General features: G+C 39.5%; 1 long non-coding RNA gene across 2 annotated transcripts in view; it reads left to right on the top strand.

Annotated features, from left to right (window-relative positions):
• The window catches only part of LOC134729065 (uncharacterized), a 237,414-nt gene extending 226,437 nt beyond the window's left edge, over positions 1-10,977 (top strand). For both annotated transcript variants that reach the window (XR_010109903.1, XR_010109904.1), the window contains 2 exons: positions 6,979-7,211; positions 8,280-10,977. This is a non-coding gene — a long non-coding RNA (uncharacterized LOC134729065). The remainder of the gene's footprint in view (positions 1-6,978; positions 7,212-8,279) is intronic.
• The last annotated feature ends 1,467 nt before the right edge of the window (positions 10,978-12,444 follow it).

Below are 12,444 nucleotides of genomic sequence, written 5' to 3'. Positions count from 1 at the left end.
GTTCATAGAAAGCTCTTGTAACTCTGTCCCCAAAGAACATTTAAAATCTACTTTGGATGTCTTTCAGCAGTTGATATTCTCCAGCAACTTCAGCAGCAGCCTCTCCTACAAAATGAGGGTTTATTTTCCTTTGAGAACCAAAGAAGCAGATTCCTTCCACCTGTCCAGAGTTGTTTGTGTATCTCCTCTTCAGCCCAGTCCAGTTCCCAGCACTGAGCCATTGGCCCCTAGATAGAGCAGTCATATTAACGGAGTTCAGTGAGTCCGTTCAGTTTGCAGTTTGGGTCTATAGTCCCAGGGTGTCTCTTTTCTAGAAATGACCACATCAGTCAACTAGGAGATCCCTCTTTCATTTCGTACTTCTCCAAGGCTGACAGGAATGCATCTACAATGATTTAAAAGAAAACTACAAAGTTCACTTTCTCATTGTATTCATGTTTCTATGGAAATGTCTTCATCACATATAGCCTTTCCTGACTACGCTGATTAAAATCACTCCCCAATTAGACTATATCCCCTTATCCTGTCTTATTTTTTATTCCTTTTATAATCCCTCACTTGTTGTTTGTCTCTTCTCACTAGGATGTAAGCCCCATGGAAGCTGGGACTTTGTTTCACTCACTCATTGCTATGTTCTCAGGAATTACATTATTTCTTCTTATTATTTTAAATTCCAAGTAACATGTGCAGGATGTGCAGGTTTGTTACATGGGTAAACATGTGCTGTGGTGATTTGCTGTACCTATCAACCCATCACGTAGGTATTAAGCCCAGCATGCATTAGTTATTTTTGCTGATGCTCTCCCTCCCCCTGCCCCCCACCCCCAACAGGCCTAGTGTATGTTGTTCCTCTCCCTGTGTCTATGTGTTCACAGTGTTCAGCTTCCACTTATAAGCGAGAACACATGGTGATTGGTTTTCTGTCCTGTGTTAATGTTCTGGAAGCCATTATCCTCAGCAAACTAACATGTCCAGCTCCATCCATGTCCCTGCAAAGGACATGATCTTTTTCCTTTTTATGGCTGCATAGTATTTCACAGTGAGAATGTACCACATTTTCTTTTTACAGTCTGTCATTGATGGGAATTTGGGTTGATTTCATGTTTGCTATTGTGAATAGAGCTGCAATGAACATATGCATGTCACGCATGTATCTTTATAATAGAATGATTTCTATTCCTCTGGGCACCTACCCAGTATTGGGATTGCTGGGTCAACTGGTATTTCTGGTTCTAGGTCTTTGAGGAATCACCACACTGTCTTCCACAATGGTTGAACTAATTCACATTCCCACCAACAGCGTAAAAGCGTTCCTATTTCTTCGCAGCCTCGCCAGCATCTGTTGTTTCTCGACTTTTTAATAATCACCATTCTGACTGGCATGAGATGTTATCTTATTGTGGTTTTGATTTGCATTTCTTTAATGATCAGTGATGTTGAGCTTTTTTTTATGTTTGTTGGCCACCTAAATGTCTTCTATTGAGAAGTGTCTGTTCATGTCCTTTGCCCACATTTTAATGGGGTTGTTTGCTTTTTTATCTTGTAAATTTAAGTTCCTTGTAGATTCTGGATATTAGATCTTTGTCAGATGAATAGATTGCAAAAATTTTCTCCATTCTGTAGGTTGTTCGTTTGCGCTGATAGTTTCTTTTGCTGTCCAGAAGCTCTTTAGTTTAATTAGATCCCATTTGTCAATTTTTGCTTTTTTGCAATTGCTTTTGACATTTTTGTCATGAAATCTTTGCCCCTGGCTATGTCTTGAATAGTATTACCTAGATTTTCTTCTGAGGGGTGGTGGTTAGAGTTTGGGGTTTAACATTTAAGTCTTTAATCCATCTCGAGTTAATTTTTGTATAATTTTTGTATATGGTGTAAGGAAGGGATCAATTTTCAATTTTCTGCATATGGCTAGCCAGTTCTACCAGCACCATTTATTAAATAGGGAATCCTTTCCCCATTACTTGTTTTCATCAGGTTTCTCAAAGATCACAGATGGTTGTAGATGTGTGGTCTTATTTCTGAGTCCTCTATTCTGTTCCATTGGTATATGTGTCTGTTTTTGTACTAATACCATGTTGTTTGGATTACTGTAGCCTTATAGTATAGTTTGAAGTTAGGTAGAATGATGCCTCCAGCTTTGTTCTTTTTGCTTAGGATTGTCTTGGCTATTGGGGATCTTTTTTGAATCCATATGAATTTTAAAATAGTTTTTGGAATTAGAATTATTTCTAACACCTGGTTGATACTCAAGAAATGCCTGTTGAAATTGGGCATTGTGGCTTATGCCTGTAATCCCAGCACTCTGTGAGGCCGAGGTGCGTGGATCACTTGAGGTCAAGGAGTTCAAGACCAGCCTTGCCAACATGGTGAAACCCCACCTCTACTAAAAATACAAAAATTAGCCAGGTGTGGTGGTGGGTGGCTGTAATCCCAGCTAGTTGGAAGGCTGAGGCAGGAGAATTGCTTGAACCCAGGAGGTAGAGGTTGCAGTGAGCCGAGATTGCTCCACTGCACTCCAGCCTGGGCAACAGGGTGAGACCCTGACTGAAAAAAAAAAAGGAATGCCTGTTAACTTTAGTATGGATGAAAGAATGAATGAATAAATGAGTGAATGACAAAGGCAGGAAGTTGTGGACAAATTGTATAAAGGAAAACTAGGGAAGCCCAAATTGTAGTTAGCCCATATCCAAACACCATGTACAGTCACATGCCTCCCTGTTTCTATTCATGTTGTCCCCTCTGCCTGTGATGTCCCAGCTCCCTGCAAAGGTACCTGTCCTTTAACACAGTGCCAATATCACCTACTCTCTGAAGCTGCCACAACCCTCACAAGGCAGACAATCATGCCCCCTCTATGTTACAAGTGCATTGTAAACTTATCTCTATAAAATCCTTTTAACAAGGTACCCCCACCGCATACGCACACACACATATACACACACCCCTGGTGCCTCCTATATAAGACAGCATGTTTTCTAAAGACACAGCCTGGTATACAACAGTGTCACACAACATATACTGGTTGGGCACTGACTGTTTAAGACACTTAGGATACGTCAGTGAGCAAAATACACAAAGATCCCCAACTTCATTGAAATTACACTCTAATAAATGTGAACTAAATATTTGTTTCAAAAATGGATTTTCCTTTATGATAGCTGGCTCAGCCTTCTCATCCATGAACTCAGCATTTTACTTTCTACATCAAATTGCTTGCAAAGGAGAGATGTTTACTGAGGAGACAAGGGGAAAGACAAGTCTTTGTTTTTTAAGGGTTTCACCATTGAGCGCCATTTCAAAGGTTAGATTTAGAAACTCAGCTTTTAGATAGCAAAAAGAAAAAAAAAAAAAAGAAAGAGAAGGAAGTGGGGAAATCAATGATTTCCTTAGGAATAGGGTGAGGTCAGCAGCATAAAAAACACCCATGACAGCAGGACCACAATAGGAAGTCAAGGCAGAGGGCCTTGACCCACTGCTCATTCCAGTTCCATCCCTGCAGCTATGAGAACCAAGCACTATGACTGGTCCCACAGCACCCATGGAAATCAACCTGAGATTACACCTTGTGTATACGAAGCTTGGGAGCATTACTTGCAAGTGACGGTAACTAGTGATCAGTACATATACATTCTGGTGTGATGGTTTTGTTTTGTTTTTTTAAATATAAAGAAGGCACTGAAGGAACAGGGGTTCTTTGGACTGAAATATTTGAAGGCCAAAGAAACTCAAAATTATTCAAGATGTTAGAAAATCTAGGCTTTCCTACATGGCCTCTACATATAAAGGCTTGCTCTTTTCATCACTGACATCTCCCTGCCCTATCAATAAATTGTCAATATTCTCTAAATCTCAAATCAGAACAGGTCATGCGTCAAACAGAGGTGGACCTACGGTACAGAGAGTCTGCAGGTTTGAAATAAGAACTATCCCATGAGATATAGATTAGGTGCACTATAGCAATAGAAAAGTGCCCCAATCTTAATAACAGGCTTCTGCTGGGGAATACGGAAACAAAATTAATGCTTTACCTAGCGTCTATTTCCACATCCATTAAAAAGGTAATGCATTAGTTTTCAAATATTCAAACTGACATAGGCTAAAGAAAATAATAGAATTTTAGGACCAGCAAGGTCTGTAAATCCTCTCATCCTCCCTTCCACCTAGTGCCTGCACCTTTCCTGAAACAACCCTTTTGTGTTAATACCCAGCTTCTTTTGAACATCTTCAGGGTAGATTACTCATTGTGCATTTGTCATAAAACTTCCTTACACATCCCCCAAAGATATTTAATAGCTGATATTTATATATCTGCAAGGACATATATTGATCTGGGGAAAAAAAGAACTTTTAAAATTCTGATTTCCAAATGTTTCTTCAAAAGAGAAACATTCAGTGAGACTAAAGGGCGGGGGCTGCCCAAATGGGATCCAGACACCCCAGCACAATGCTCTCTTCTGTGTCTCATAATCACAAGAGGAATTAACTAGGGGTTAATTCAATCTATGTAATGTTCTCAGAGGAGGAAAGAAATAACTTTCCCCCTATTTTTCAAGCTATTTACCTTCATGTCCCTTGGAACCTTTTAAATAACATTACTTGAAAATCCAGTCTGTAAGCTGCCTTTGGCTCCAAAAATCATTAAAGAATTTATAAGCTGTTTTCTCTCCTATCCCTGGAGCTGCTGCCAGGGGAAGCAAAATCCAGACATTTGCAACTCAACACCAGTGAGTGCCTGGTTAATCTGATCAATGAGGAGGCAGCAGTTGCAGTCACCTTTGACACAGGGCATCTGACAGGCGGTGACACTCTATTCTTAATAGTGCTACCACAAGGCACTCGCCTGGCCCCCATCCAGCATGGTGGAGCTCTGGGTTTTAGGGGGTGAAGACTTCCAGGCCAGGTACCAGTCCAGACAAAGCCGACCTCTCCTGTCTGCCAGGGCCTCTCTGGAAAGCCCAGAAGGACAGACTGTCTTGGGAGGCTTCTGATATTTCCTGCTGGTGACGTCCAAGCGATGATGGCAATGGCATGCAATGTTCACCCGAGGCCCTTGGGGTAGTATATAACCCTGTCAGGGCAGTCCAAACAAATGTCCTAATTTAATCATCTAGTGCTAATGGTGGCATTTGGGATCTCATAAATCATAATACAAAAAGTTTTCTGCCTGAGCTCCTCAGAGAGTTTCCAACAACAGAGCTTTAGCCAGGCCTGTGCAAAGCCAAAGAATTCTCTTTAGTCACCTGCTTGTGATGGCAAACCTGAGGAAGCCTGTGTCCTGGGAAATATTCAGCAGTGCAGGGACCACAGCAGTGGAGGCAGTCCTTGTCTACTTGTGAGAGTCAGCCTTTGCCTCACCTTCCCAACTCTCAGTCAGGGAAGGATTTCTCAAGTAGGGTGTGGAAGGGAGATGGCAACAGTGGTCTTTTAGATTTTCTCATTCCATTTATATTTTTCAATTTTTAGATTCCCTCTTCACCTAAAACTTATCTTAGAATTCTTGTGAGAGCAAGGCGTTCTTAGAAATTTGGATATCGGAATAGAATAGGGCTCTCTCCTCTTTTATCTGACAAAAAAAAAGCATATGTATTAAAGTGTGTGTAGACCACATAAACACACACACTAAATTTATTGGTCTAAAAAATATATAGCACTCAATTTATAATGGATACTCAATAAAAGTTAGTTATCATCATAAAAATAAATAAAATAAATGGATTGGGCTGAACCAACTCTCCTAGTTTTCACCAGTCTGATATCACTTTTGCCTAATTTATATTTTTTATGAGGAGGAAATGATGGGTCTCCTTAGCTGTAAGAATGACAATCTAGACAGTCAAGATTGTTTAACCTATTTATTTTATTTAGTAGAATGAAAAAAGTGGTTAAGATGGCCCACTCAGCCAGAAGTGGTGGCTCACGCCTGTAACCTCAGCACTTTCAGAGGCCGAGGCAGGCAGATCACTTGAGGTCAGGAGTTCAAGACCAGCCTGGTCAACATGGTGAAACCCCGTCTCTACAAAAAAATACAAAAATTAGTTGGGCATGGTGGCACATGCCTGTAGTCCCAACTACTCAGGAGGCTGAGGCAGGAGAATCGCTCGAACCTGGGAGGCAGAGGTTGCAGTGAGCCAAGACTGCACCACTGTACTCCAGCCTGAAAGAGCAAGACTCTGTCTAAAAAAAAAAAAAAGACCCACTCAATTATTTCACTGACACATAGTGAAGAGCTTGACTGGGGCTGGGCATATTTCAAAGAAAAGTATATGAATATCTTTAAAGGACTAACACCACATTCTTTCAGAAGAGTGTTGAGACACATTGTCAGTGTCATGATATGAATGGCCCACACCATCCAGACCATCAAGTCCCCCAACCTTGGTCATCTACAGTGACAGGTTATTCTTTACTTGCTTCGTACATATTGGTCTTAACTTGCCTAAGAAATAGCGCAAGTTCACTAAGAGCAGGAATCAAGTCTTGTGCTGCTTCTCTATCCCCAGTAGCAAAGTATGACAGTGAAGTGTCTCAGTGACATCCACCAGAAGATGTATCAGGACTCAGTAAAGGAAAATCCCCCTCTATGAAGAGCATGTAGCTCCCCGGGATAGATTAAATTCACTGCTAGCTAGAGGCCTGGGTTGAGGTGTAGACTCAGATGCAAGGGCTAAAAGCGAAATGGAGAGAGGAAGTAATGATACAGCAGCTTGAACAGTGAGCTTACTGGAATTCTTTCATTTCTACGTTTATCTCAAAAAGTGTCTTTATCCTCAGCAAAGGCTGCCTGCCACGTGTCATCAAAACCCAATTCCTTTTCCTCCTAGACATGCAAGTAAACTAAATTCCCTAGCCTCCCTTGCAGTTATAAGTGGCCATGTGATGAAATATTTAACCAATGCAAGGTTAGCAGAAGCAATGTGTACCACTAACAGACCCCACTGATAAAACCCTCCCACAGGCAACTCCCTCTTCTCTCCCCAGGCGTCAAGTGAATAGAGAAGATTCTATGGATGTAGAAGAGGTCCCTGGGTTTCCGAATTGCCACTGGATTGCCTCTATCAAATACGCAAGAATTTCATGAGTGAGAAATAACCTTCTGTTGCTTTAAATCTTGGGTTGTGCAATACATCAGTGAGCCTACCATGACCAATACATTCTATGGATGCAGATTTCTCTTCTCTGGCCATTGACATGAGTGTGCTTTCTGGATGCAGGTTGGTGTATATTGCTATCATTTTCTGCCTTCTCATGTTTGATCTGGCTCTTAACCAGTTATTTTTGGTAAACACTTTATACAACAACCTCCTTTCTTCTAGAGATTTCTAGTTTCCTTGAAATGAACTTTAGTTATGAGTAACATTAAAAATGTCTCTGTGTTCTGCACATGGACACAGGGAAGGGAACAACACACACTGGGGCCTCTCAGGGGGTGTAGTGGGGTGGGAAGAGGGAGAGCATTAGAAAAAGTAGCTAATGCATGCTGGGCTTAATACCTAATGGGTTGACAGGTGCAGCAAACCACCACGGCACACATTTACCTAGGTAACAAACCTTCACATCCTGCACATGTACTCCAGAACTTAAAATTTAAATTAAAAAAAACTCTGTGTTCTGTAAGCTTTCTCTTATAGAACACAGAGCTATTTTAAACTTAACCACTCCCTCCCCACTTAAAACTATTAGTGGGGAGGGAGTGGTTAGGAGTGGAAATAAGAGAAAGGGGTTGTAGACAAAGCCATAGAGAAGAGTCATATTCAAGAAAAACTTTTCTTATCTCCGAATAGAAGTCACTGATTAACTGCTCCTCTTGCTGAAACAAACTGTGAACCAGAAGCTAAGACTCACCTTAACACTTAGGAAAAATAATTTGGCCTTCCCTTCTGTTTTGAACACAGGAAGGAATGGCCACATATCTTTGACTTTGAAGACAACTAGAATTTCACGTATTATTCTGGGAGCAAAATCACCCCCTTTATGAGAAAGAGAAAGGTGGAAACAGAGCATTTGGGCTTGGGAAGATAGTAGTTGCTATGCAGAGCTCATTGTTTACTGAGCATCTCTGTAACATATGCCTTATGGGAGGTAGGAGATGAGTGAGAACAAAAATAGACTAGGTTAGACACAGAGTTTTTATAATAATTACTAAGAAGTGCCAGTAAAATTTACTGTTGATCCAGTTTACTGTAAGCTTCATGTCCTTAACACCACCATAAATGATGAACAGATTAACAGAATGTAAACAAATTCTTCTCAGAAAACTTTTTTTTTTCTTTTTTTTTAAGTCACAGGGGACCCAAGATTCTTGGACAGAATTCTCGCCGGGAGCCAACTCAGCCTGATCTGCTGGCATCTCTCAAGTATCAGAAGTCAACAAAATGGTTTGCCTTGAAGACTTGGCCAGAGCAGCAGCCAAAGTTCATCAGGCTTTCGTAGAGAGATTGTTGGTGTAAGAAAACAAAATTCTAAGGGCTCCCATTGTGCAGCTGGGGTGGCAAAATGCAAACTAATATAAGGAAAAAAAATGCTTTTCATTTCCATGGAAGAAATGACCCATCCTATTGTTGATATTTCCTTTTCTGTGCTAACTTATTCCATTAGGCTCTCATTTTATGAGATAATTTCACTGCATGCGTATCTTCTTTTGGTTATTACACAAGGACTGTTTTCTATGGTTCATATCTAAGTCCAACCCTGGAAAAATCTTTTTTTTTGAGACAGACTTTCTTGTTTTGTTTTGAGACAATACTCCCTCTATTGCCCAGGCTGGAATGCAGTGGTGAGATCATAGCTCACTGCAACTTCTGCCTCCTAGGCTCAAACAATCCTCCCACCTCAGCCTCCCAAGTAGCTGGGATTGCAGGCATGTGCCATCAGACCCGGCTAATTTTTGGATTTTTAGTAAAGTTTTGCCATGTTGGCCAGGCTGATCTTGAACTCCTGCCCTCAAGTGATCTGCCCACCTTGGCCTCCCAAAGTGCTGGGATTACAGGTGTGAGCTACCGTGCCCAGCTCAGCCATGGAACAATCTTGATGTATAATTTATCTGCAGGTATCTCCATCTCTATTTGCCACTCTTAGTAAATGTTTTAGTTTGACAGTAAACGAGTTGAGACATTAATGATTGAAAGAGCACCTAAGCAGCCCGAAGTGCTGGGAGTCTGTCCTAAAGAATTAGATGCACACAGCTTTTTTCCCTTACAGACACTTTACTGAGCAGTCATGTTGGACTTGGGTGGCATCTGCTATTAGACACACTATTCACCAATAAAACCCTGAAAATTGCATTGCACAGGACTGATAAAAATAAGATGACTCAAGATACGTATTTATGGTATATATACACAGAAAAAGAATGAAAGTTTGAGGGGGTATTGCCTCTGGGAGGAAGAGTTATGAGTAGTTTGTATTTCCTTTTTTGTTAATCTGTATTTCATTTTTTAGGCAATGCAAATATATTATTTAGACAACAAAATACTTATTAGAAAGAAAAGACATGCTGGGTTTTTTCCCCTTTATTCTTTGCTTTTCTAAGAGGAAACTTTGACTACAATTGCTTGTAAGTGATACCTGTGTTCTGGTAGCTTAGGAAGAAACAATGTGGTTAGGGAAGGATAAGAACAGGTGGCTTTAATAAATGTACTCAAGGCTAATGTACCCTTCATAGTCTCCGGCTTCAGATCAGATCTCTTATCTATGCTGGCACCAGGATGTGGTTTTGAGTTCTCTGCTTTTTCTACAGCTTTAGGGAAATCTGCATGCAGGCACATCTAATTGTCCAAACCAAAAATCACATCCAGGATGTGAGGCAGCCTGGGAAAGGTCATTTTGAGTTCTGTAGTCTCCGAAGTATAAAAACACATATACATGTATACATACACACATTAACACCCACACACTTTTGAAGGAAGATGGAATGGAAGACAAGCACCACAGTGAAACTTTAGAAGAATTTCCCTTACATTCAGGAAAAAAAGATAGAGGATCCATTTTCATCACTCTTATTGCCATTGTCTAGAAGATAAGCCGTAATAAAATAAAATAAAAAGTGTATAGAACACTTGGAAAAAAATATAAAAGATTGGTCCCATTCTCGGATGACATGATATTCAATGAAGAACCAACTATAAACAGGTTGTTATGAGCTGAATGTTAATGTGACCCCAAAATTCATATGCTGAAATCTTAACCCCAAAGGTGATAGTGTTAGATGGTGAGGCTTTTAGGAGTTGACACAGTGTAATGCCTCTTCTATGAAGAAGTGGGCCTTTGTCAGTTACCAAATCTGCAGAGGCCTTGATCTTGAACTTCCCAGCCTCCAGAGCTTGGAGGAATGAATGTTTATTGTTTGTAAACCACCCAGTTTATGGTATTTTATTAGAGCTGCTCAAAGGGTCTAAGACACAAGTATAAGTCATAAGTAAATGCATCCAATTTGCTGAATATAAATCAACATATAAAAAATCAACAGCATGCTTGGATCCCTGGTATGAATCACATCTGGTCATGGCAAATAATCTAAAAAAACATAATAAAATAATCAATTTAAAAAATTAAAAAAGAAACAGTATTTACTATTCATTGCCAATGACCAATTAGAAAATGGCATAAACATGACATCTGTGATAAGACAAATACTCTAAGGTAACTAGAACTACAAGTAATAAAAGATGTGTACAGTTTATAGAGACGATTGTAGAAAGGCAAAAAAAATTAAAAGTGAAAACCTAAATGGGAAGAAGCATCATGTATATTGGGTCATAGTAGATATCATAATATAAATTATAAAATACAGAACTAAATGATATAAAATACTAAATTTCAAAATGTGTTGGATATAGCGAAAGCAGCACTAAAGAGGAATTTATAGGTTTAAATACACGTATTGGGGGAGGAAAGAGATAAAGTTTGATGTGGCAGTAAGCATCCACTTAGGGAAAAGTACAAAAAGAAAATAATAGTAGAAAGTAATAAAATAGAAAATATAACAGAGGTTTTTTAAAAAAAATACTTACAAAATGGACAGTCTTCATGGGGATTGAACAAGAACAAAGAAAGAAGACACTGATAACCAATGTCAAGGATATGGAAGTGGATATGTGGATATAACTAAAATGCTGCAGTTATTCAAGATAAGAGTATTATGAGTAACTGTAAGATAACACATTTAAAAACTTGGTCGAAATGGTCAAATTTGTAGAAAAGTATACCTCAACAAAACTGATTCAAGAAAAATAACCCATTAAAAAATAAATCAGCAGTTACCTTTTATTTATTTATTTTTGACATGAAAATATCAAATGGTTTTACTGGCAAGATCTGCCAAATATTCAAGAAACAAGTAATTTCAATTTTGGACAGAATTTTCCAGAGAAGAGAAAATGGGAAGAGGGTTGTTCCTCATTTTATGAAGCTAGTATACACATCAGTGCCAACATTTGACAAGGGAATTTTGAAAAAGGAAAATCACCGACTAATCTCTCCCATGAGCAGAGACTTAAAAAATTCTAAACAAAATATTTGCCAACCAAATCCGAATATAGAAAGGATTGTACACCATGATCAAGTTGAGCTCATCCTAGGAATGTTTCCTTCATGGTAACATTCGGGAAAGCAAAATACATGGGTGCATATGCAAGAGGTAGGAGATTGAGACTGGGAGTCTGTAGAACTTCTGATTTCATCCATTTTTTGCAAGTGAATTAGATTTTCTTTAAAAAGGTTATTGGGTGAAGGTACAGATAGAGGAGCAGGTCTTGGAGATTTAAGGGGAAAGGAAGTATGATACAGTCTTCTAGAAGACTGGAAGAGTAAATGGAATATAGCGTGATTGCATTGGGGCTCCTCTGAGCTTTATGGGCATGAATTTAAAGATTATTTGAGGCCCTGGTTTGTGCAGTAAGAAAAATTTTGTTTAGGGATTAGGAAGGAAGAAATAAAACTAAAAATCTCCCATTACTCACAGATGACATGATGATTCTTACAGAAAACCCAAAAGATATTACTACATCAATATAGAAAACTCAATTGCATTTCTTTCTTTCTTTTTTTTTTTTTTTTTTTTGCTTTAAGTTCTGGGATACATGTGCAGAACGTGCAGGTTTGTTACATAGGTATACATGTGCCACAGTGGTTTCCTGCACCTATCAACCCGTCATCTAGGTTTTCAGCCCAGAATGCATTAGGTATTTGTCCTAATACTCTCCCTCCCCTTCCCCTACTACCCCCGACAGGCCCTGGTATGTGATGTTACCCTCCCTGTGTCCCTGTGTTCTCAGTGTTCAACTCCTACTTATGAGTGAGAACATGCGGTGTTTAGTTTTCTGTTTCTGTGTTAGTTTGCTGAGGATGATGGTTTCCAGCTTCAGCCATGTCGCTGCAAAGGACATTAACTCATTTTTTTCTGGCTGCATAGTATTCCATGGTGTGTAGGCGCCATGTTTTCTTTAT

This window comes from Pan paniscus, chromosome 16 (assembly GCF_029289425.2).
Source record: "Pan paniscus chromosome 16, NHGRI_mPanPan1-v2.0_pri, whole genome shotgun sequence".
NCBI lineage: Eukaryota > Metazoa > Chordata > Mammalia > Primates > Hominidae > Pan > Pan paniscus.
The sequence above is the reverse complement of the archived record's forward strand: the minus strand, read 5'-3'. Positions and strand labels throughout refer to the sequence as shown.